This window comes from Balaenoptera borealis (genome assembly GCF_965194805.1).
Source record: "Balaenoptera borealis genome assembly, chromosome: 12".
NCBI lineage: Eukaryota > Metazoa > Chordata > Mammalia > Artiodactyla > Balaenopteridae > Balaenoptera > Balaenoptera borealis.
In genome coordinates, this window is record NC_138869.1 from 68,116,474 (window position 1) to 68,142,619 (window position 26,146).

The 26,146-nt window shown below is 41.4% G+C and overlaps 2 long non-coding RNA genes across 2 annotated transcripts in view; both read right to left on the reverse strand.

Annotated features, from left to right (window-relative positions):
- Positions 1-26,146, reverse strand: part of LOC309607999 — a 79,122-nt gene that overhangs the window by 43,919 nt on the left and 9,057 nt on the right. The window lies entirely within an intron of this gene.
- Positions 3,038-3,878, reverse strand: LOC309608016. The gene is made up of 2 exons (XR_014232620.1): positions 3,268-3,878; positions 3,038-3,178 (listed from the first exon to the last, which is right to left on the reverse strand). It is a non-coding gene; the product is annotated as an uncharacterized lncRNA (long non-coding RNA).

Consider the following 26,146-nt stretch of genomic DNA (forward strand, 5'->3'; position numbering starts at 1 on the left):
CAGAGGCATTATAATTTAGTGATTAAAGGCATAGACTTCGAAGCCAGACAGGCTGAGACCACGTTCTAGTTCTGCCACTTGTTTGCAAGGTAATCTCGGTTATTCTGATGGGCAGATCATTTTCCATCCTTTTAAGCTCAACTTATACAATGGCTTGGTGTGGTTGATTAAAGACATGGTGTTTGGAAACAGAAAATCTGAGTTCAAGTTCTTGTTGTGCCAATTAAGAGTGTGTCTTTGGCAAGTCATTTAACGTCTTATATCCTCAGTGTTATTCCTTGTAAAATGGGATAATAAAACCCTATCTTTCAGGTTTGTAGGGAAGGTGAAATGTGGCGATGTCTTTGCGAGCGCTTTCTGAACTATTCAGGGGTAAGCCTGGTTACCCTGTGTGGCTGATGTGGTCCGCAATCCACCATTGCATCCCCCTGGCGCTTTCACCTACGTGCTCAAGCCTGCTCACTACCCGAGGGCTTTGTTCTGGTCCTGGGAGAGTGACCAGCAGCGTGTGAGGCAAGCCAGGGTGCTGGGAGCAGCCCTGAGCCAGCGATGGGCAGAGTTTGGTGGATAAATACCCCCCCTTGCAGGGCTGCCAAAGAAGTGGAGTCCACATTAGAACAAGATGACAAGAAGCTATTTAGAGTCTAAGCTGGTATTATGTGTTGTGATAACGGATCATTAATTCCAGGGAGGGATCATAGAAGGGTATTAGAAGTTGGGGGAGGGGGAGAAGGTGGGATAGAGGAAGGGGACAAAGAGGGAATACACGGAGCCCTGTGCAATTCTCAGAGCTTCCTCCTCTCCTGTCACCTCCCCCTCTCACTCCACCCCCCACCATGCTGATGCGTCCACTCCAGCTGCCCTCCCTGCAGGGGGCCTTTGCCCGGGTTGTTCCCCCTGCCTGGAATGCTTTACCCTCAGAGAGCCACTCGGCTGATTTCCTTACTTGCTTCAAGTCCTTGCTCAACTCTCTCCTTCTCAAGGAGACCTAACTACCCTGGCCACCTTATCCAGGCCATATCAAGTCCTGACCACGCACCTACCCTCACACTCTTGATCCCGTGCTAATTTTTCTTTTTTTTCCATGACACTTAATCACCTCTGACTTCCTATACAGTTACTTATTTACTGTGGGTATTGTGTGTCTCTCCTTCCTAAAATGTAAGCTCTATAAGGACAAGCACCTTTGTGTCGTCCACTGATGTATCCCAAGCACCTAGAACGGTACCCAGCCAGTGGTGAGTGCTCAATGAACATTCGCTTAAAAATGAATGAATGGGAGTAGGGGCAAGATGGCGGAAGAGTAAGATGCGGAGATCACCTTCTTTCCCACAGATACAGTAGAAATACATCTACACGTGGAACTGCTCCTACAGAACACCCACTGAACGCTGGCAGAAGACGTCAGATCTCCCAAAAGGCAAGAAAATCCCCACGTACTTGGGTAGGGTAAAAGAAAAAAGAAATAACAGAGACAAAAGAATAGGGACGGGACCTGCGCCAGTGGGAGGGAGCCGTGAAGGAGGAAAGGTTTCCAGGCACTAGGAAGCCCCTTTGCGGGCAGAGACTGCGGGTGGCAGAGGGGGGAAGCTTCGGAGCCGCGGAGGAGAGCGCAGCCACAGGGGTGCGGAGGGCAAAGCGGAGAGACTCCCGCACAGAGGCTCGGCGCCAACCAGCACTCACCAGCCCGAGAGGCTTGTCTGCTCACCCGCCGGGGCGGGCGGGGCTGGGAGCGGAGGCTCGGGCTTCGGTCGGATCGCAGGGAGAGGGCTGGGGTTGGCGGCATGAACACAGCCTGAAGGGGTTAGCGCACCACAGCTAGCCGGGAGGGAGTCCGGGAAAAAGTCTGCAGCTGCCGAAGAGGCAAGAGACTTTTTCTTGCCTCTTTGTTTCGCGGCGCGCAAGGAGAGGGGATTCAGAGCGCTGCCTAAACGAAATCCAGAGACGGGTGCGAGCCGCGGCTATCAGCGCGGATCCCACAGCAACAGGGGCGCAGAGGGAAAAACGGAGAGATTCCCGCACAGAGGCTCAGCGCCGAGCAGCGCTCACCAGCCCGAGAGGCTTGTCTGCTCACCCGCCGGGGCGGGCGGGGCTGGGAGCTGAGGCGCGGGCTTCAGTCGGATCGCAGGGAGAGGACTGGGGTTGGTGGCATGAACACAGCCTGAAGGGGTTGGCGTGCTGCGGCGAGCCGGGAGGGAGCCGGAGAGGAGGTCTGCAGCCGCCGAAGAGGCAAGAGACTTTTTCTTGCCTCTTTGATTCACGGCGCGCAAGGAGAGGGTATTCAGAGCGCCGCCTAGACGAACTCCAGAGGTGGGCGCGAGCTGCGGCTAACAGCGCGGACCCAAGAGACGGGCGCGAGCCGCGGCCATCAGCGCGGACCCCAGAGACTGGTAGGAGACGCTAAGGCTGCTGCTGCCGCCACCAAGAAGCCTGTGTGCGAGCACAGGTCACTCTCCACACCGCCCCTCCCGGGAGCCGGTGCAGCTCGCCACTGCCAGGCTCCCGTGATCTGGGGACAACTTCCCCGGGAGAACACACAGCGTGCCTCAGGCTGCTGCAACGTCACGACGCCTCTGACACCGCAGGCTCGCCCCGCCTCCTCCATACCGCTCCCTCCCCTGGCCTGAGTGAGCCAGAGCCCCCGAAGCAGCTGCTTCTTTAACCCCGTTCTGTCTGGGCGGGGAACGGACGCCCTCAGGCGACGTACATGCAGAGGCGGGTCCAAATCCAAAGCTGAATGCTGGGAGCTGTACGAACAAAGAAGAGAAAGGGAAATCTCTCCCAGCAGCCTCAGAAGCAGCGGATTAAAGCTCCACAAACAACTTGATGTGCCTGCATCTGTTGAATACCTGAATAGACAACGAATCATCCCAAATTCAAAAGGTGGACTTTAGGAGCAGGATATATTAATTTCCCCTTTTCCTTTTTTTGTGAGTGTATATGTGTATGCTTCTGGGTGAGATTTTGTCTGTATAGCTTTGCTTTCACCATTAGTCCTAGGGTTAGGTCTGTCCATTTTTTTTTTTTTTTACTTAAAAAAATTTTTTTTTCCTAATATATGTTTTCTTAATAATTTTTTCCATATTTTCTATTTTTAGAAATTAAAAAAATTTTTAATAAGTTTTTTCATATTTTTTATTTTAAAAAATTAAAATTTTTTTTCTTAATAAATTTTTTTCTTAAAAATTTTTTTCTTATTTTTTACTATAAAAAATTAATAAATCTATTTTTAAAAATTAAAAAAAAATTTTTTCTGAATACATTTACTCTTAATAATTTTTTTTCTTATTTTTTATTATAATAGCTTTATTTTATTTTATTTTATCCTCTTTCTTTCTTTCTATTTTTTTCTCCCTTATATTCTGAGCTGTGTGGATGAAAGGCTCTTGGTGCTCCAGCCAGGCATCAGGGCTGTGCCTCTGAGGTGGGAGAGCCAACTTCAGGACACTGGTCCACAAGAGACCTACCAGCTCCACGTAATACCAAACGGCAAAAATCTCTCAGAGATCTCCATCTCAACATCAAGAACCAGCTTCACTCAACGACCAGCAAGCTACAGTGCTGGACACCCTATGCCAAACAACTAGCAAGACAGGAACACAGCCCCATCCATTAGCAGGGAGGCTGCCTAAAATCATAAGGCCACAGACACCCCAAAACACACCACCAGACGTGGATGTGCCCACCAGAAAGACAAGATTCAACCTCATCCACCAGAACACAGGCAATAGTCCCCTCCACCAGGAAGCCTACACAACCCACTGAACCAACCTTACCCACTGGGGACAGATACCAAAAACAATGGGAACTACGAACCTGCAGCCTGTGAAAAGGAGACCCCAAACACAGTAAGATAAGCAAAATGAGACGACAGAAAAACACACAGCAGATAAGGAGCAGGGTCAAAACACACCAGACCTAACAAATGAAGAGGAAATAGGTAGTCTACCTGAAAAAGAATTCAGAATAATGATAGTAAGGATGATCCAAAATCTTGGAAATAGAATAGACAAAATGCAAGAAACATTTAACAAGGACGTAGAAGAACTAAAGAGGAACCAAGCAACGATGAAGAACACAATAAATGAAATTAAAAATACTCTAGATGGGATCAATAGCAGAATAACTGAGGCAGAAGAAAGGATAAGTGACCTGGAAGATAAAATGGTGGAAATAACTACTGCAGAGCAGGATAAAGAAAAAAGAATGAAAAGAACTGAGGACAGTCTCAGAGACCTCTGGGACAACATTAAACGCACCAACATTCGAATTATAGGGGTCCCAGAAGAAGAAGAGAAAAACAAAGGGACTGAGAAAATATTTGAAGAGATTATAGTTGAAAACTTCCCTAATATGGGAAAGGAAATAGTTAATCAAGTCCAGGAAGCACAGAGAGTCCCATACAGGATAAACCCAAGGAGAAACACGCCAAGACACATATTAATCAAACTGTCAAAAATTAAATATAAAGAAAACATATTAAAAGCAGCAAGAGAAAAACAACAAATAACACACAAGGGAATCCCCATAAGGTTAACATCTGATCTTTCAGCAGAAACTCTGCAAGCCAGAAGGGAGTGGCAGGATATACTTAAAGTGATGAAGGAGAAAAACCTACAACCAAGATTACTCTACCCAGCAAGGATCTCATTCAGATGTGATGGAGAAATTAAAACCTTTACAGACAAGCAAAAGCTGAGAGAGTTCAGCACCACCAAACCAGCTTTACAACAAATGCTAAAGGAACTTCTCTAGGCAAGAAACACAAGAGAAGGAAAACACCTACAATAACAAACCCAAAACATCTAAGAAAATGAGAATAGGAACATACATATCGATAATTACCTTGAATGTAAATGGATTAAATGCTCCCACCAAAAGACACAGACTGGCTGAATGGATACAAAAACAAGACCCATATATATGCTGTATACAAGAGACCCACTTCAGACCTAGAGACACATACAGACTGAAAGTGAGGGGATGGAAAAAGATATTCCATGCAAATGGAAATCAAAAGAAAGCTGGAGTAGCAATTCTCATATCAGACAAAATAGACTTTAAAATAAAGACTATTACAAGAGACAAAGAAGGACACTATATAATGATCAAGGGATCCATCCAAGAGGAAGGTATAACAATTGTAAATATTTATGCACCCAACATAGGAGCACCTCAATACATAAGGCAAATACTAACAGCCATAAAAGGGGAAATCGACAGCAACACAATCATAGTAGGGGACTTTAACACCCCACTTTCACCAATGGACAGATCATCCAAAATGAAAATAGATAAGGAAACACAAGCTTTAAATGATACATTAAACAAGATGGACTTAATTGATATTTATAGGACATTCCACCCAAAAACAACAGAATACACATTTTTCTCAAGTGCGCATGGAACATTCTCCAGGATAGATCATATCTTGGGTCACAAATCAAGCCTTGGTAAATTTAAGAAAATTGAAATCGTATCAAGTATCTTTTCCGACCACAACGCTATGAGACTAGATATCAATTACAGGAAAAGATGTGTAAAAAATACAAACACATGGAGGCTACACAATACACTACTTAATAACGAAGTGATCACTGAAGAAATCAAAGGGGAAATCAAAAAATACCTAGAAACAAATGACAATGGAGATACGACGACCCAAAACCTATGGGACGCAGCCAAAGCAGTGCTAAGAGGGAAGTTTATAGCAATACAAGCCTACCTCAAGAAACAGGAAACATCTCGAATAAACAACCTAACCTTGCACCTAAAGCAATTAGAGAAAGAAGAACAAAAAAACCCCAAAGCTAGCAGAAGGAAAGAAATCATAAAGATCAGGTCAGAAATAAATGAAAAAGAAATGAAGGAAACAATAGCAAAAATCAATAAAACTAAAAGCTGGTTCTTTGAGAAGATAAACAAAATTGATAAACCATTAGCCAGACTCATCAAGAGAAAAAGGGAGAAGACTCAAATCAATAGAATTAGAAATGAAAAAGGAGAAGTAACCACTGACACTGCAGAAATACAAAAGATCATGAGAGATTACTACAAGCAACTCTATGCCAATAAAATGGACAACCTGGAAGAAATGGACAGATTCTTAGAAATGCACAAACTGCCGAGACTGAACCAGGAAGAAATAGAAAATATGAACAGACCAATCACAAGCACTGAAATTGAAACTGTGATTAAAAACCTTCCAACAAACAAAAGCCCAGGACCAGATGGCTTCACAGGTGAATTCTATCAAACATTTAGAGAAGAGCTAACACCTATCCTTCTCAAACTCTTCCAAAATATTGCAGAGGGAGGAACACTCCCAAACTCATTCTACGAGGCCACCATCACCCTGATACCAAAACCAGACAAAGATGTCACAAAGAAAGAAAACTACAGGCCAATATCACTGATGAACATAGATGCAAAAATCCTCAACAAAATACTTGCAAACAGAATCCAACAGCACATTAAAAGGATCATACACCATGATCAAGTGGGGTTTATCCCAGGAATGCAAGGATTCTTCAATATATGCAAATCAATCAATGTGATACACCATATTAACAAATTGAAGGAGAAAAACCATATGATCATCTCAATAGATGCAGAGAAAGCTTTCGACAAAATTCAACACCCATTTATGATAAAAGCCCTGCAGAAAGTAGGCATAGAGGGAACTTTCCTCAACATAATAAAGGCCATATATGACAAACCCACAGCCAACATTGTCCTCAATGGTGAAAAACTGAAACCATTTCCACTAAGATCAGGAACAAGACAAGGTTGCCCACTCTCACCACTATTATTCAACATAGTTTTGGAAGTGTTAGCCACAGCAATCAGAGAAGACAAAGAAATAAAAGGAATCCAAATCGGAAAAGAAGAAGTAAAGCTGTCACTGTTTGCAGATGACATGATACTATACATAGAGAATCCTAAAGATGCTACCAGAAAACTCCTAGAGCTAATCAATGAATTTGGTAAAGTAGCAGGATACAAAATTAATGCACAGAAATCTCTTGCATTTCTATACACTAATGACGAAAAATCTGAAAGTGAAATTAAGAAAACACTCCCGTTTACCATTGCAACAAAAAGAATAAAATATCTAGGAATAAACCTACCTAAGGAGACAAAAGACCTGTATGCAGAAAATTATAAGACACTGATGAAAGAAATTAAAGATGATACAAATAGATGGAAAGATATACCATGTTCCTGGATTGGAAGAATCAACATTGTGAAAATGACTCTACTACCCAAAGCAATCTACAGATTCAATGCAATCCCTATCAAACTACCACTGGCATTTTTCACAGAACTAGAACAAAAAATTTCACAATTTGTATGGAAACACAAAAGACCCCGAATAGCCAAAACAATCTTGAGAACGAAAAATGGAGCTGGGGGAATCAGGCTCCCTGACTTCAGATTATATTACAAAGCTACAGTAATCAAGACAGTTTGGTACTGGCACAAAAACAGAAATATAGATCAATGGAACAGGATAGAAAGCCCAGAGATAAACCCACGCACATATGGTCACCTTATCTTTGATAAAGGAGGCAGGCATATACAGTGGAGAAAAGACAGCCTCTTCAATAAGTGGTGCTGGGAAAATTGGACAGATACATGTAAAAGTATGAAATTAGAACACTCCCTGACACCATGCACAAAAATAAACTCAAAATGGATTAAAGACCTAAGTGTAAGACCAGACACTATCAAACTCTTAGAGGAAAACATAGGCAGAACACTCTATGACATACATCACAGCAAGATTCTTTTTGACCCAGCTCCCAGAGAAATGGAAATAAGAACACAAATAAACAAATGGGACCTAATGAAACTTAAAAGCTTTTGCACAGCAAAGGAAACCATAAACAAGACCAAAAGACAACCCTCAGAATGGGAGAAAATATTTGCAAATGAAGCAACTGACAAAGGATTAATCTCCAAGATTTACAAGCAGCTCATGCAGCTCAATAACAAAAAAACGAACAACCCAATCCAAAAATGGGCAGAAGACCTAAATAGACATTTCTCCAAAGAAGATATACAGATGGCCTACAGACACATGAAAGAATGCTCAACATCATTAATCATTAGAGAAATGCAAATCAAAACTACAATGAGATATCATCTCACACCGGTCAGAATGGCCATCATCCAAAAATCTAGAAACAATAAATGCTGGAGAGGGTGTGGAGGAAAGGGAGCACTCTTGCACTGTTGGTGGGAATGTAAATTGATACAGCCACTATGGAGAACAGTATGGAGGTTCCTTAAAAAAACTACAAATAGAACTACCATACGATCCAGCAATCCCACTACTGGGCATATTCCCTGAGAAAACCATAGTTCAAAAAGAGTCATGTACCAAAATGTTCATTGCAGCTCTATTTACAATAGCCAGGACATGGAAGCAACCTAAATGTCCATCGACAGATGAATGGATAAAGAAGATGTGGCACATATATACAATGGAATATTACTCAGCCGTAAAAAGAAATGAAATGGAGGTATTTGTAATGAGGTGGATGGAGTTAGAGTCTGTCATACAGAGTGAAGTAAGTCAGAAAGAGAAAAACAAATACAGTATGCTAACACATATATACGGAATCTAAGGGGAAAAAAAAGGCCATGAAGAACCTAGTGGCAAGACGGGAATAAAGACACAGACCTACTAGAGAATGGACTTGAGGATATGGGGAGGGGGTGGGGTGAGATGTGACAGGGTGAGAGAGTGTCATGGACATATATACACTACCAAATATAAAATAGATAGCTAGTGGGAAGTAGCCGCATAGCACAGGGAGATCAGCTCGGTGCTTTGTGACCACCTAGAGGGGTGGGATGGGGAGGGTGGGAGGGAGGGAGATGCAAGAGGGAAGAGATATGGGAACATATTGTATATGTATAACTGATTAACTTTGTTATAAAGCAGAAGCTAACACACCATTGTAGGGCAATTATACTTCAATAAAGATGTTTAAAAAAAAAAAAATGAATGAATGGATGAATGAATGCCAACATTCATAAGCCCACAGGAACAATCAACGTGACACTCCACGCCTTCACTGTAACGTAGTGCCCTGTGCTTCCAAGGAGAAAGAGAAGGCTTCGTTTTCTCTGTTTCCTGTCCCCCACTTCCTACACATTCCCCACTCTCCGAGTCCCAGGCTTTTCTGTCTCTTTTTGGGTCTAGCAACCAGAGGCCTCTGCCTTGTGAAAGTAGGCATTTTCTTCTCAGTTTGATTTCAAATGTTAGTGCTGTTGCTTGCCTGTGAAGCCGATGGTAACAGTTTATTTAATAACTGGACTGTCTCCCTTCTCTTTTTTTGGACACAGTAGACGCCATGAACCATATTTTGCTCTTGGTTGTTTTTGTCAAAGAGAAGGTAGGATCTGCTCTGTGATCAGCATTAGGTCTGGACCCTGCCCTTAAATTGTCAACATTGTGTTTACTTGATATATTTATAGTGTCTGGAAACATTTGCTTTAGTTCCAACAGTCAAGTTTAAGAGATAAGGATCTGAAGAAGAGAAAAGGGTGGGATAGAAATCAGCCCATGTGTCAAATGCTGGGAAAGGACAGAGCTACAGGCTGGAGAGTAACAGAATCTTACTCTACAGTGAAATCAGTAGTAAAAAAAAAAAAAAATATATATATATATATATATGTATATACCAAAGCATTTAAATAATTCTAATATGTAAGCTGAGAACTAAACGTTGTACTTAAATTCAAAGAGTAGCATTTAAAATTCTGATGCACCCTGGTGAGTGTTGTAGGGCTGAGTTTAGGATCTGATTAACTAAAAAATAACTAGCTCCATTTCCTGAAACCTAAAACTATAAGCAATTAAGTGTATGAAGAACATAGAAAATACACAGAGAAAATTCCTCAGGAACGCTCACTTTCAGTCTTTTTTTTTTATATCATCCACCATACTTCTTTTTTTCACACTTTTTTAAATTGTGGTATATAATTGACATATAAGAGTATATTAGTTTCAGGTGTACAGTACAATGATTCAAGATCTGTATATATTGCAAAATGATCACTACCTAGTTAATATCCGTCACCATACACAGTTACAAAAACTTTTTTCTTGTGATGAAAATTTTTAAGATCTCTTAGCAACTTTCAAATATATAATACAGTATTATTAACTATAGTCACTACGCTGTTCATTACATCCCCAGGACTTACTTATAACTGGAAGTCTGTACCTTTTGACCCACTTCATCCATTTCAACCCCACCCCCACCCCAGTAACCACCAATCTGTTCTCTGCAACTATGAGCTTGGTTGTTTTTTGGGTTTTCGGGTTTTTTAGATTACACATATAAGTGGGATTGTACGGTATTTGTCTTTCTCTTTCTGACTTATTTCACTTAGCATAATACCCTCAAGGTCCATCCATGTTGTGGCACTAAACGTCTGAAAGATAATAATCTGGTGTAGTGAGAACATTGGCTGAGAGGACTCCACGGCACACCAGCAAGTCACTGGCTGACTGTGTCCGCTGGTAACAATATGGACCAACTGCACAGCCAACAGAAGAGTCACCACGTTGTGCCCTTCAGATCCAGTAAACACTTAAGGATAGAACAGCTCAACATTAAATATCCTGTTCCCCCATCCATTCATCCATCTATCCATTCAGTAGATATCCAACACTTTGGATATCTACTGAAGGGCCAGGCAAATGAGCTTAAAATTATTGAAAAAGAAAAAAGAAAGAAGCAGCCCCTGGTGCCAGGAGTTCTCAGCAAAGTAAGAAAGATTAGTTGGAGGAAGTTTCAGGAAATGCAGCCCGCTCTGAGAATGACTGGCTTGTCTGCAATGCGCAGGCTGAAGTGAATGCAGGAATGAATACATCAGTATTTCTTCAGTGTTCTTGCTTTGTCACGTCTATTTATTTACAGAGTTTCATATTTATATATTGATTTTAATCAAATTACTTTTTTTTTGGTGCTGGTTTTAAAATGTATCATGGGCAGAGTGAAAGAGGGTATGTCTTTTTTTTTTTCTTTATATATATATATTTTTTGGCCGTGCCATGCAGCATGCGGCATCTTAGTTCCCCGACCAGGGATCGAACCCATGCCCCGTGCATTGGGAGTGCAGAGGAAGTCCACTGGACTTAACCACTGGACCGCCAGGGAAGTCCCTGTATTTTACTTTCTTTAATCCCCTCCATGAAGCAATTCAGAGTCCAACCTTGGCTCTGAATTGCAACAATACCAAAATAGTCAAGAAACCAGTCCATTAATTAAATGCCTACTTCATAGATAAGAAAACTTATGTTTGGAAGTTTGCACAATGTCACCCACTGACATCTGTGGCAAGAATTTTTTTTACCTTTTTTTTCCTACTTAATCTAGAAAAATTTATGGGAATTTTCATAATGCTGCATTATTCTGGAAATGGGTGATATATTAAACCATTAAAAATGACTCAGTCTGACCCTGTCTATAGGGTACACAGTCAGCTCCAGCAAGAAACTTGTGGGAACATGTAAAAGAGATCAAGGTGACAAGTGCAGAGCCTGAAACAAAAGTCTAGTTAAAGATGCAAGAAAGTCAGCCGGCAGCATTTGACCTGGTAATTTATGCTTAAAAAGACACTAGGTGCTTTTCCACTATAGACTCTAAAACAAGTAAGGAAAGGGTTATTACAATGCTTCATCCAAGACTTCCTTCTTTTTCATTTCTTCCAGTTTTGTTAGATAGAATTGACATACAGCACTGTATAAGCTTAAGGTGTACAGAATAATGATTTGACTCTCATACATCATGAAATGATGATCACAGTAAGTTTAGTAAGCAGCCATCATCTCACATAGACACAAAATTAAAGAAATAGAAAAAAATTTACTCTCTTAACAACTTTCATATACAAGATACAGCAGTGTTAATTATATTTATCATGTTGCACATTACATCCCTAGTACTTATTTATCCTATAACTGGGATTTTGTGCCTTTTGACTGCCTTCCTTCAATTCCTCCTCTCCCTACCCACCACCTTTGGTAACCACATATCTGATCTCTTTTTCTATGAGTTTGTTTGCTTGTTTTTGAAGTATAATCGACCTATGACACTATGTTAGTTCCTGTTACACAACACAGTGATTCGATATTTCTATATATTTCAAAACGATCACCACAATAAGGCTACTTACCATACAAAGATATTACATAATTATTGACTATATTCCCCACGCTGTACATTTCATACCTATGACTCAGCTATTTTGTTACTGAAACGTTGTACCTCTTAATCTGCCTCACCTGTTTCTCTCCTCCCCCCACCCCAACACTTCCTTCTTATTTGGAGTTAGTCTGTCTGGAAATTCTTGGACAATGGGAACTTTATTGTACCACTACTTTTGAAATGGGTGAATGAGCAAACTCACGGAGAATTTGCAATAAGATCTAAATCCTTATAATGACCGACCCTATGGTCCTTGATGCATGGCTCCGTCCTTCCCAGTGCGCCCCCCCACCCCACCCCCGCCACCGACTGACCTCTAGCCATGCTGCTGTTCTTCCTATTTCTGGGCTGCATCAAGCACTAGCCCACCTGGGGCTGGGAGCCTTCCCACATGCTGATTCTCCCAAATGCTGGTTCTCAATCTCAGTACTATTGCCTGAAAATTGGGGACCTGAAAATTCTTTGCTGTGAGAGGTTGTCTTTTGCACTGTAGGAAGTTTAGCAGCATCTCTGGCCTCTACCCACTAGATGCCAGCAACGCCACCAACCCCCCTCCTACACCTTGCCCAGCTGTGACAAGAAAAATGTCTCTAGACACGGCCAAATGTCCCCTGGGGGCAAATGCCCCCAGATGAGTACCACTGCTCTAGCTGGTTCCAGCTCACCCTTCAGGTTTCAACTTAAATGTCCCCCCCTCTAAGAAGCCCTCCCTCGTCCCTTAATCTAAAGTAAAACCCCTTATTAATCTCCCTTTCATACGACCTCAGTCCTTTCCTTGATAGATATTGGCACAATTTGTAATTACATACATATTATCTTATTTACTTGTTTAATGCCTCTCTAACACCTGCTGTTGGAAGCTCAATGAGGGCCGTGACTGTGCATACTTCATTTGCTGTCATAAACTCAGCAGCTAGCACAGTGCCTGACACACACAAAAAAGATGCTTAGTTAAAATTGTCTAAGTACATTATACTAACATTTCAAAGGATTCTGAGGTCAGAGTTATTTTGTATCCAAAGTCCCTACATAGACCCCAATCCTTGCAGGGGTAGGTATTTATATTCTAGGATGTATGATGAGTGACTGGCTTTTGATCCATTGCCCAGTTCTGCCACTTAGCTGCCCAAGTTGGGTTAATCACTTCACTTCATTGACTTACAGTTGTCTGCTCTGTAAAATAAGGCAGAGTTATAGTAAGGAGTAAGGATATTGTTTATACGGTATCTGTCACATAGCAACTGCTCAATAAAATGGCACATGTCATCAAATATTCTTCTTAACATTGATAATGACAGTCCTGTCCATCCTGGGCCTTAGCAATCCAACCACACTCAGCTACTGCCATCCAGCCTCCAACCAACAAGCCCAGTTCCAACAGCCAGGCCAAGGCTACTAGAGACCCTGCAAATGAGCAGGGTGAGTAGTTCACTCTCCTGCCTAAGGCTGGTATGCAACATGCCCCACTGAGCCTGGAGCCCAACAAATGGCAATCTGTCTCTAACCCCAGGCATCTTTGTTCAGACTGTGTAACTTGGTTTTTGCACACATTTCTTGGCTTGCACATTATTTTCCTTTCCAGGACAAATTTTCCCTGAGACCCACCCATTTTTATTAGGGCTCAAACACGCTCCTAGATATTTCTAGCCCCCTCTGTATGTCGATAACCACAGTCGATGCAACAACACAGACCAACCCAAACCACAGCAACATCACCACTAGGAACTCCCCTGCTGCCCTCATCCAGTAATCAGAACCAACGCTGGTCCTGATATTGATGTGAGCCAGAAGTCCCCTCTGGAGAGTAGGAGATTAATAGCAGAAGCACTGCAAACTGGGACAGATTTTAGGAAAGGCATGTGGATTATCTGGAGAAGGAGGGACAGGGTTGGAAATTGCTGACTCACAGCCCCTGGCATCCTCTCCCTCCTTTCTCCCCTCTCACCTGCTGCAAAGGTCCCAGGGGATCCCCTAGCCAACAGATGATGAAGAATCTGTGGCAAAGTCTTCAAAACACATCCACAACCTTGAAAATAGTTCAGCATAGCCATAACTCTTCCTATATTTCTGAAAAGTCGAGTTCATTTCCGGATTGAGGTTAACAACCTGTGTGTGTCCTGACTTAGTGTTTCTGGCACAGCATTTCAGCAAAATCTTCCTTGTACTTAAATTCACTAGGTGGGGCTGACATAAGTCAGTAAAAAGGTAAACCCTTTTCTGATTGAGCAACATGTAATGCCAGTCAGAAAGAAGGCCGTTGACACATCTTCCTGGGCTAGAGAGCGAAGAAGAGCAACCATTCCCCTTGGCTTCCAGTTAGCTTTCTTTCCTCTATGACCTCTTTTCCATACGAGGTCAGATAGTAAATATGTTAAATTTTGCAGTCCACATATAGTCTCTGTTTCTTCTTCTTCTCCTCCTTCTTCTATTTTGTCTTACATCCTTTAAAAATATAAAAACCATTCTTAGCTCCCAGGCCACACAGAAATAGTCCCACAGGCCATAGTATACTGACCCTGCTCCAAACTAACAATGCACAAATTTCTGAGTAACAGCCTTCAATCTGACAATTCAAGCCAAAGTCCATTCATTTTATTTGGGATATTGTGCTCATTGGGGAAATTTTACCAGTGAGCACACTATCCCAGATAAAATGAATGGACTTTGGCTTGAATTGTCAGTTTGAAGGCCCACTTATGAATACTCCTAAGTAACTGGTAATTTGTTGAGCTTATACTTAATATTTGTACCTTTTACTATATGAAAGTTTTATCTCAATTTTTTTGTTTTAAAGCATCTTTAGTACTTTTTTATTTAACCTCTATCTCATCTACCTTTTTGTTTCCAGAACCATGCCCAGTTGAAAGTAGGCACTCATTTATTGTGTTTTATGGAGAAAAGGAGAAGCAGGAGGCTGGATGGTGGTAGAGGGAGGAGGGGAGAAAGAGCATTATTGAAGAACCCATGGCTAAAAACCAAGACAGCTCATAACTGAATGGCCAGATCTCTTGAAAATCACCTGTTACACAGGCAAAATGAAGCTCCTATGGACACCTAGTTCTAATAAACAAGTAAGATTTCATAGGTGTTACATCTGTGGTTACAAGGGTTCATGCAAGTCCTCTGGGGCAGCATAACACATGGATCCCCAACAGGTTTCTCAGGACTGTATCCCTGGAAGCTGTGACCAATTAGCCTACTAAGCCAGGAGAGAGTTCTAAAATTCAATTTGATATCATTTTAATACGGATAAGAGCTCTGTGAGATTCCATGAAATTTGAAGTGTTACAGAGTTGTATGTAAAAGACACTTATTTATAAACCTTAAGATTCAAGGAAAGAGGGATGGTAGACCTCCCTGCAGAGAAGATTAGATGTTTGAGGGTTAAGGGACCACTTGGCTCTGGAAATCAGAGTCTGGAAGTGACAAAAGTGCAAGTATTGGGCTGGCCAAAAAGTTCGTTCGGGTTTTTCTGTAACATTTAAGTCTAACGTGTCGATTTATAACAATTATTCAAACACTTGGGAAGGTTTATTAGTCAAACAACTTTTTAGAGATAAAGAACTGAAATATATTAAATATTTAAATGCAGTGTAAAATATCTGAAGATGTTTAATTAACAAATCCATAAATAGAACCAAATATTAGTCAAAGACCCTTACAAGTGATTGCAAAACTTTCCTTGGTTTACAAACAAAATAAGATTTGTAAACTGAACTTTAAAGTTTAAGGAAAAACTATGATTTTGAATCTGTAACTATAATAAATTTATTATTAACTCTTAAAGCTTAACCAACCTCTGAATAGTCTTTTCTGCACTTAAAACAGCCCTTAAGTACACTGAGAAATTCACACCTAACACCTCCATCACCAGCCTTAATTCTTTCTACAGTTCCCCTTATGACATGATTTATACACTTCTCAGAATTTCAGTTACCTCTTCTGGACAGTCATTTATCACTGTACATATAGGCACTAATTGTAAAAATTCAAATTGATACTTATCAATTTGACATCCAAGAGATGCTTAGTAATTTAAAATCAAGTAGTAATTTAAAACCAAGATATCCTGGTGCAATAACATAAGTTCTAAAATTGAGATAAAATGCAAAATAACTAAAATTTTGAGAAAACAGCTCAAATTAATCTGCTAATTTAGAGCTTCTTTGTGCCACAGAAATTTAGCCATACAAGTTGGGACTTTGACCAATCAGAATAATATATTGCCTTCTATAAGCATAGCCTGCTTATAGAATGCATATTGCTTTCTATAAGCATAGCCTGCCTCCAACTTCTGGAAGTTTAAATTTAGGGACCATTAGAAGAAACACCCCATCTAACATATTCTGACGAGAAGATATAGCAATAAAATAAAAACTAAATATATATTATATCTATAGGCAGTTTTGAGATCCTTTTTTCTAATCTGAAAATGTTTTTTAGAATAGGAAAATAGTGCTGTTAGCTTTGAGTTATTTTCTAGTAATAATAGTTTTAAAAGGATAAAATAAATACATAATGTTGCAATGGGTATGAACATCTTCTGTAACTGTAGAAGAGCATGGTAGTCATAAAATCTTTTTTTCCCCCAAAACAAAAAGTGTGTGAATGGAAGATGTCTCCAGTAACAAAGAACAAGGACAGAGGCATAGCCCAATTAGCAGTAAAGAAAAAGTCTTTATACCATTTATGTATAAATTTGTTTTTCCTTACTATAATTCAGGGTTTCTTAGCTATCTAAGTCACAACTGTATATAATAAAATTTAGGAATAAAAAAGGAATAAAGAGAAACTTCTGCCTTTTGCCACCTTCACAGTAACCAGTATTAAACTTGTCCTCCTGACATAAACAACTATAAATGACAAATAAATAAGGCAATTATTTTCAGACATTGAACATGAGGCAGCACAGGACTAAGAACCTTGAGAGAAGGGAAGCCCACAAAATGAGTGACACATTCACCCTGGTTCTTTCTCTAGAAAATCCTTCCAAACGATAGGGGCCAAGAAGTGGAGCCCAATCAGAGCATAGCAGTCGTCTGAGCAGAAGAGGCAGAGACTGAAGTTCAGGGCTGCTAAAGGTCTGGAATGTGTAGGGAATAATACCAGAGAGCAGAGAACCACAAAGAAGAGTTCCTAGAAGTCTGCATGGGAGTTCCCAGCAGATCCTTGGCTGAGGACAGGGATGTACATATCAGGGCAAAACTCCACAAGGCCCCACAGAGAGAGGCTGCTGCTGGGCTGTGTGCTGAACGAAGGCACCAGAAATAGCTCAGTGCTGGAAGGCTTTGGAGTTCTAGCCCAGCCAGGGTGGGAGGCCTTGCCAGGCTCTTTGAGCACCTCCTGAGGCGACAGGAAGGCCATGTGATGGCAGGAAGTATCACACCCTCAAGTGTGGGGCATTTTTTAGAGCAGAGGTTGGCAAAACTTTTTACAAGCCCGGACAGTAAATATTTTAGGCTTATAAGTCATATGATCTCTTTCCCAACCTTTCAATACTGTCGATGTAGCATGAAAACAGCCACAGACAATATGCAAATAATGAGCATTGTTGTGTTCCTATAAAGCTTTATTTATAGACACAAAGATGACCTAAGTGTTAGAACTGGCAGACAAGGACATAAAAGTAGCCATTATAAATATGTTTAAAGACTTAACAGAAAAGATAAACACAGTAAACAGGTAGGAAATGTCAGCATAGAAATGGAAATGATAAAAAATAACCAAATGGAAATTCTATAACTGAAAATTACATTACCTGAAATAAAATACTCATGAGATAGGTTTAACAAGCAGGCTAGAGACTGCATAAGAAAAAGTCAGTGAGTTTGAAGACAAATCAAAATAAATCATCCAATTTGAGGAACAAGAGAAAAAATGTTAATGGGGCAATACCAGTGATCTAACATATGTGTAATGGGAGTATCAGAATGAAAAGAGAAAGCGAACAGAGAAGGAAAAAAATATTTGAGAGAAAGATGGATGAAATGTTTTCAAATTTAGATTTTTAAAAAGTCAATTTACAAACCCAAGAAGCTCAGTGAAACCCATGCAAGATAAACACAAAGAAAAATACACCAAGACATACTATCATCAACATGCAGAAAAATCAAAAAAATGAGGAGAAAAGTCTTAACCGAAGCAAGAGAAAAAGATGCATTACATTCAGGGAACTATAATACAAACTCAAAATGACTTCTCATCCAAAACAATGGTGACAAGAAGTCAGAAAATGAACCATTAAAGAGCTGCAAGAAAAAAAAAAAAAAAACCCACCACCATCAACTCAAATTTCTAAATCCAGCAAAATTATCATTGAAAAGGGGGGGAGGGCATAAAATAAAAACATTTTCTGATAAATGAAAACTGAAAGAATTTGTTGTCAGCAGACCTACACTGTAAGAAATGCTAAAGCAATTCTTCAGACTAAAAGAAAAATGAAACCAAGTGGGATCTCAGATTTATAGGAAGGAATGAAGAGCGTGGAAAATAGTAAATATATAAATACATTAGAAGGCTATTTTTTTTCTTAGTTTTTTTAATAGACAAATATTTAAAGCAAAAGTAGCACTGCTGTAGTGTATGGGGTTTATAAAATCCAAAGAAGTAAAATACATGACAGCATTAGCACAAAGATGGAGTAAAAGAAATTATACTATTGTAAATTTCTTCCATTTTACATGAAGTGCTACAATATTCATTTTAAATGGACTGTAATTTTTCAAAAAGAGAAGAAATTTTTAAAAATAATGTTAAAATATTCAATTAAACAAAAAGTGGGACAGTAGAACTGCAGGCAAGTTCATTTCACCTGCCTTCACTAATCAAGGTCGTTTTAAGACTTGCATGTCCTCCAAGCAGCATGACACCCAAACAATAAGATGTTTGCCTGAGTTGTTTTCCAGGAACTTGGAGTCAGCTGTGTCAAGTTCTAACTTAGCTGGTTAGGACTGGATGTAACCACTGACCCTCCAACTGGGCATGTGTGTGTCCACTTGGTGACATTTTGACATCAGTGGGCCAAAAACTCCACCCTCAGATTGTGCTAAGCACCTCCATTTTTGAACATGCAGAGGCCTGTAGCTTAGTACACCTGCACAGAACGATTACCGTACCTTTTTCCAGTAACATTTCTCTACATTCCCCATGCTCCCTAAGCCTCAGACTGCCCTGCTTCTTTATTCCATAAATACCCTGACCCCTTGTCTTCAGGTAAGTGGGTCTGAAACTTGTTCTCCCATCTTCTTGCTTGCCTGCCTTGCAAATAAACCCTCTCTCCTGCAAATCTCAGCATCCCAGCGTTTTGGTTTGCTGTGCATCAACCTGGTTTGGTAGCAAAAGGAGTAACAGAGTAACAAAAACCACATGACAAACAGAAAACAATACAAATTGATAGACCTTAATCCAACCATAACAACAACTACACAAAATGTCAATGGACTATATTCCCCAATTAAAGGGCAGACCATCAGGCTGAATTTAAAATGCAAGACTGAATAATATGCTGTCTGTAAAAGATGCAATTTGAATACAAAGACATAAACACATTGAGGGAAAAAGATATATCATGCAAACAGTAAGTGTAAGAAAGCTGGAGTGGCCGTATTAAAATCAGTCAAGATAGACTTCAAGGAAAAGAGGCATTTCATAATGATAAAAGAATCAGTCCACCAGGAATACATAATACTAAATATGTATGCCTCTGATATTAGAGCTTCAAAATATATGAAGTGAAAACTGACAAAACTAAAGGGAGAAGTAGACAAATCCACAATAATAACTGTAAACTTTAATTACTTTCAGCAGTTGACAGAACAAGTAGAAAAAAAAAAAATCAGCCTGACCAACACCTATCAAATAACTATTGCACCTGGTCTTCTTTCTCTCCGAGGCACTCTGAGTGTAACCCAATATACACAGAATGAATTAGAAAATTTAAAATAATTCAGTACAATTTTTCCAATACAAATTTTTATAAAATATTATTTTCTTATCACATCTTTATTTTCATAAGGTTCTTGGAGCTGCTGATTTAGCTCACCCAATATACGGAGAGTGTTATGGACTGAATTGTGTCCTCCAAAATTCATATGTCGAAGCCCTAACCCTCGGTAAGTCAGAATGTGACTGTGTTTGGAGTTAGGACCTTCAAAGAGGTGATTAAGTTAAAATGAGGCTGATAGGTTGGGCCGTAATCCAATCTGGCTGGTGTCCTTATAAGAGGAAATTTTGACACCCAAGAGTCACCAGGGATATGCATGTGTAGAGGAAAGACCATGTGAGGACACAGTGAGAGGCAGCTCTCTGCAAGCTAAGGAGGGAGGCCTCAGAAGCAACTAAGCCTACCAACACCTTGATCTTGGAATTCTAGCCTCCAGAACTGTGAGAAATAAATGTCTGTTGTTTAGGCCATCTAGTCTGGTTCTTTGTTACAGCAGGCCTGGCAAACTAATACAGAGAGCCAGTGGTTGTTGTCAAACTGAATAGCCAAATCAGAAAAAAAATCTGACTTCGTTTGTCAATTCAAGTTGATTGTTAGTACATGTCCTCAAGTCAACCATCTCCCCTCTGCATTCCAATCCCATAACTAACAGACAAGACATGAAGCCCTAAGTTTCTCACCTAGTGAAAACATTGCTCCCTCTGTAAGCCCCTCCTTCAACATCCGCTTTGTTCTCACTGAACGCTCACCAGGAGAAGTGCAGTTTTTGACAGTGCAAGTGGACAAACCAAGAGAGGTCATTGGATGAAAATTGTCACCATGCTCACTCATGCAATACAGTACTACAGAGGAAGTCAGGACATTTGAACTTGGGCTGGAAGGCTCCATGTTTAATGTAGTCCATGAACAGGAATACACGGGGAAGACACATGGCATGTTTATAGTGCCTCGACTAAAGAAGGTCTTGACACCCAGGACAGTATGCCACAGTAAGAGCTAGAGCAAAATACTGGTATGATTTTCAGGCAAACAAAAGGAAGGGAGGAAGGAAGGGGATAAGTGAGAATATAAGAAAGGAAGACACACTACTACCCATATCTTAACCCAGGTGTGTGCTCAGTTGACCTGAATGCAGACAGGAGACACAGAATTTTAGAGAAGGTGGTGTATCTAGTCCAACAGTCACATTTATAAAAGTGGAAGCTTTTATAAATTAGGAATTAAGTGGCAGGAGCAGAACTGGGCCTAGACTGAGGTCTCTACACGCCCAGTCTTCTCTCCACATTTCCAAAGGTGTGACGTGAAGCCACTGATGTGATAATCTTGGGTTATAAAATGCAGATAAAGACAGTTTTCTCTGATACTACGTTGACTCCAGTAATGTAATATTTATGTAACATTTAGCATCAAATGAAGAGCGAGGATATTTTAATGAATAACGATAATCCAATTACATTGTAATGTACAAAGAGAAGAGTTTTTATTCAGCGTTTTCTCTCATCTGTTAATGACAGGCTATTTCTGAGACTGAAAATAAGATAAAAGTCCAACATAGCAATAAACTACTTACAGATTATTTTTGGTGTCACAAAGTAGTAGCTATAGAAGTATTGACAGAGAAGAGATTCCAGTGAGGGTGAAATTCTGAGTGGTGCTGGGGGCTGGGCTGGGGGAGCAGATCAAGGCTGCCCTCACTGGATTGGCACTATCAGGCTCTATAAATTTTCAAAAGCCCATCTAGACTGAGTGGTGCTTAAAATGGGACATAGGCAGGCAGGCCAAACCACACAGACCGAGGGATCAGAGTTGGCATGAACTTCTGGCAAGGTAGGGCCATGATGGAGGCCAGGTCAGGTGACTGAATTCAACAATCCTGCAGCCTCAATAAAGATTAAAAGATGAATTAGCAAAGAGCTCTCTCTAGAATCAGCAGCTCAGTCTAAAACACTCATTGCCTGTTCTCATGAGTCTAGCGATCTGTATAAATGACTTTTTACAAAGACAAGTATTCATTTATGTGGTAGTGGATGTGAGGTGTGAAAACATAAATCATGACTTATATTTAATGATTAAAGGTATTTAGTGCTTCCCATTTTAAATACACTTTCAAAATGTGTTCATTTTCGTTTTATAAAGAGAATGCTGGAACTCAGAGATGTGAAGTGGTTCTGTAGTACGTAAAGCAGCTAAAACAAACGAGTCTCTCTAAGGCTTAATCTGAAGGAGGTGGGGTCAGAGGTTACAGTCGGGCTGCTGCATACAGTTGTACAAGCAGGCCTATGGTCAGTTCCCCTCAAAGCAGAGCTTCAGACAATCAGTTACTCTATCCTGAGGAACCCTTTGACAACTCTTATGAAATGTGTCTCATGGAGGCTTGTGGAGGCAGCAGAGCATTTATTCACCGAGCCCGGTCCCCACTGGTCAAGGGTTGCCTTGTAGAGCATTAGTCCCTCCACCCTCCTGCCCCTGTGTTACTCCTCCCCGCCCTCAGTCGCACCCTTCAATCTTGCACATGCATGAGTGCCAAAAAGGCTCCTATGGACATCTCCATGAGGAGACTCACCAAAGCCCCCAAACAAGAAATGAGAGGCCTGGGTGGTAGAGGAGGCACTATTCAGGGGCACCTGCATGAAATTAGTTGACGCCTGCACAGAACCGGTCACTGCAGCTGTGGCTGGAATAAGAGGTGAGGCCAAGAGGATTTGAGATAATATGCAAGTGTCCACTACCCAAGTACACTCAGTCGGGGGGTGAGAGGGGCTGAAATTCATCCTGTGCTCTGCTCTCCACGGCACGCCCGTGGGTCCAGGCTGCAACCCCCTGGAGGCAGCGGTTGGTTTTTCTCATTCACACAAAAATGCCATGTGGGGTAGCAAAGGTCCTGGTTGTTGCGCACCAGCTGTTACACAGCAGGCTAGAATCTTAATTTCAATGATCAAAACTCTAAAACAAACAAGAAAAAGAAATAAAAGCCATCTAAATTGGAAAAGAAGAAGTAAAATGATCTCCGTTTGCAAATGACATGATCTTATATGTGAAAAATCCTAAACACTCCACACACCCATACACAAACAAAACTGTTACAACTAATAAAAGATTTTAGCAAAGTTGCAGGATAAAAAATTAATATACAAAAATCACTTGCATTTCTATACACTAGCAGTAAACTTTCTGAAAAAGAAATTAAGAAAATAATCCCATTTATTATAGTAACAAAATTTCTCATGGGTTGGAAGACTAAACATTGTTAAAATGTCCATACTACCCAAAGTGATCTACATATTCAATGCAATCCCTATCAAAATCCCAATGGCAGGGACTTCCCTAGTGGCACAGTGGTTAAGAATCCACCTGCTAATGCAGGGGACACGGGTTAGAGCCCTGGGCCGGGAAGATCCAACATGCCGTGGAGCAACTAAGCCCATGTATCACAACTACTGAGCCCACCCTCTAGAGCCTGCGAGCCATAACTACTGAAGCCCGCGTGCTTAGAGCCCATGCACCACAACAAGAGAAGCCACCACAATGAGAAGCCTGTGCACCACAACAAAGAGTAGCCCCCACTTGCAGCAACTAGAGGAAGCCCGCACACAGCAACAAAGACCCAACACAGCCAAAAGTAAAAATAAATAAATTTATTTTAAAAAAAAATCCCAATGGCACTCTTAGCAGATAAAGAAATAACCATCCAAAAATTCATAATGAATCTTAAGGGACTCTGAATAGACAAAATAACCTTTAAAAAGAACAAAGCTGGAGGCCTCATACTTTCTGATTTCAAATCATGCTACACAGCAACAGTAATTAGGATGGTGTGGTACTAGCATAAAGACAGACATATAGACCAATGGAACAGAACAGAAAGCCCAGAAGTAAACCCTTACATATATGACCAAATAATTTTCAAGAAGATTACCATAAGGAAAGGGTAGTCTCTTCAACAAATGATGTTGGAAAACCTGAATATCCACAAAAAATGAACTAGAACCCTTCCCTACGCCAAATGCAAAAATTAATTCAAAATGGACTAAAAGGGTGGTGGAATCAAGATGGTGGACTAGGAGGATGTGGAATTCACGCCTCTGCACAACTAGGGCACCTACCAGGTACCAGTGGGGAACCATGGGCACCTAAGGGGATGGGAGGAACCCCCAGTGACCGGGTGTGGGGTGTGGGAGGAGTGAAGGGGGAAGAGAAGTGGAGGCAGGACGGGGCTTGTGCCACTGAGGGGTGACTGGGGGAGGGGAAGGGATCCCACGACGGGAGGGGTTAACTGGGGGACCATTGGGAGGGCAGAGATCAAAAGGGAGCATGGCCAGGTTTCCCCTGCCCACTTGGGCCCCTAGGAACCTGCTGAGATCCCGGGCCTGATCCTCTGCCCACTGAGGCCCCCTCCAGCCACGCAGGTCCTGAGGGAGTGGGAGGGAGGGAAGGGGGAGCAAAAGTAAAGGTCGGACTTCTGGTGGGGGGATTGGGGGAGAGGAGGAGCTCCTACACCCAGAGGGACCCACCCACTGGTAGGGGTCCAGCAGGGATGGGGGAGACCCTGGGGGTGTGTGCGGAGGAACGGAAGGAAACGCAGCCAGTGCTTTCCCTGTCCACTTAGGCACCAGGGAGGCTGCTGGGCTCCTGGGCCTAATCCTCTGTCCTGGGAGCCTCCCTCCTGCCGTGAAGAGCCCAAGCCCCGCCCCTATGCCCCCCCCCACCTCTACACTCGGAGACCCCCTCCAACGTGCTGGGCCTAAACCCCACCCACACACCCTCACCCAGGGCCTTATCTCCAAACTCCAGAACTCCACACTCCAGACGCCCTTCTTTGGACGTGCTGCCTCTCCCCTTCCGTGCAGGTTCTAAGCAGAGGCGCCACCCGATGCTTGAATAACGCCCTGCCTAGGCCCCGCCCCCAAGGCCTTTTCCAGCTGCAGTGGGTCCTGAGCCTAGGCCCTGCCCCAGGCTGAAACGTCACCCCTCCACCAGCCTATGTCCTGCCCCACCCTAAACCCCACCTCTGCCTAAGTTCCACCCCTGCCTAAACTCTGCCCCCATAGCCAAGCCTTTTTTTTTCTTCTTCTTTTTTCCTCTTTTAGATTGGGGTTCCATTTTACCTTGTTGATTCATTGTTGTTCACTCATTTATTTATTTTTTCTAATAAATTTTTTATTTTTCTAATTTTATTTTATTCTCTATACTTTGTTATTGTTCTCTCCTTTTGGCTTGTTCCCCCCCCCCTTTTTTTTCTTTCTTCTGTTGTGGTTTTATTTTACCTTTTTGCAGTTGTTTCAATTATATTTTTAATTTTCCTAAAATATTTTTTAATCTTTCTAATTTTATTTTGTTTTTTATTCTTTGTTATTGTATTGCTCCTTTTTTTCTTTCTTTCTTTTTTTTTTTTTTCTCTACTGTGCCACACAGCTTGCGGGATCTTGGTTCCCAGGCCGGAGGTTGGGCCCAAGCTCCTGTGGTGGGAGCTCCAAGTCCAAACCACTGGACTAACAAAGGACCTCAGACCCCAGGGAATATTAATTGGAGTGAGGCCTCCCAGAGGTCCTCATCTCAACACCAAGACCCAGCTCTATCCAACTGCCTGCAAACTCCAGTGCTGGAAGCCTCAGGCCAAACAACCAGTAAGACAGGAATACAGCCCCACCCATCAAAAAATAAAAAATGAAACAACAAAAAATTACGTTACAGGTGACAGAGCAAGGTAAAAACCTAAAAGACCAAATAAATGAAGATGAAATAGGCAACCTACCTGAAAAAGAATTCAGAGTAATGATAGTAAAGATGATCCAAAATCTCAGAAACAGAACAGAGGCACAGATGGAGAAAATACAAGAAACATTTAACAAAGATCTAGAAGAACTAAAGAGCAAACAAACAGTGATGAACAACACAATAGCTGAAATTAAAAATACTCTAGAAGTAATCAATAGCAGAATAACTGAGACAGAAGAATGGATAAGTGACCTGGAAG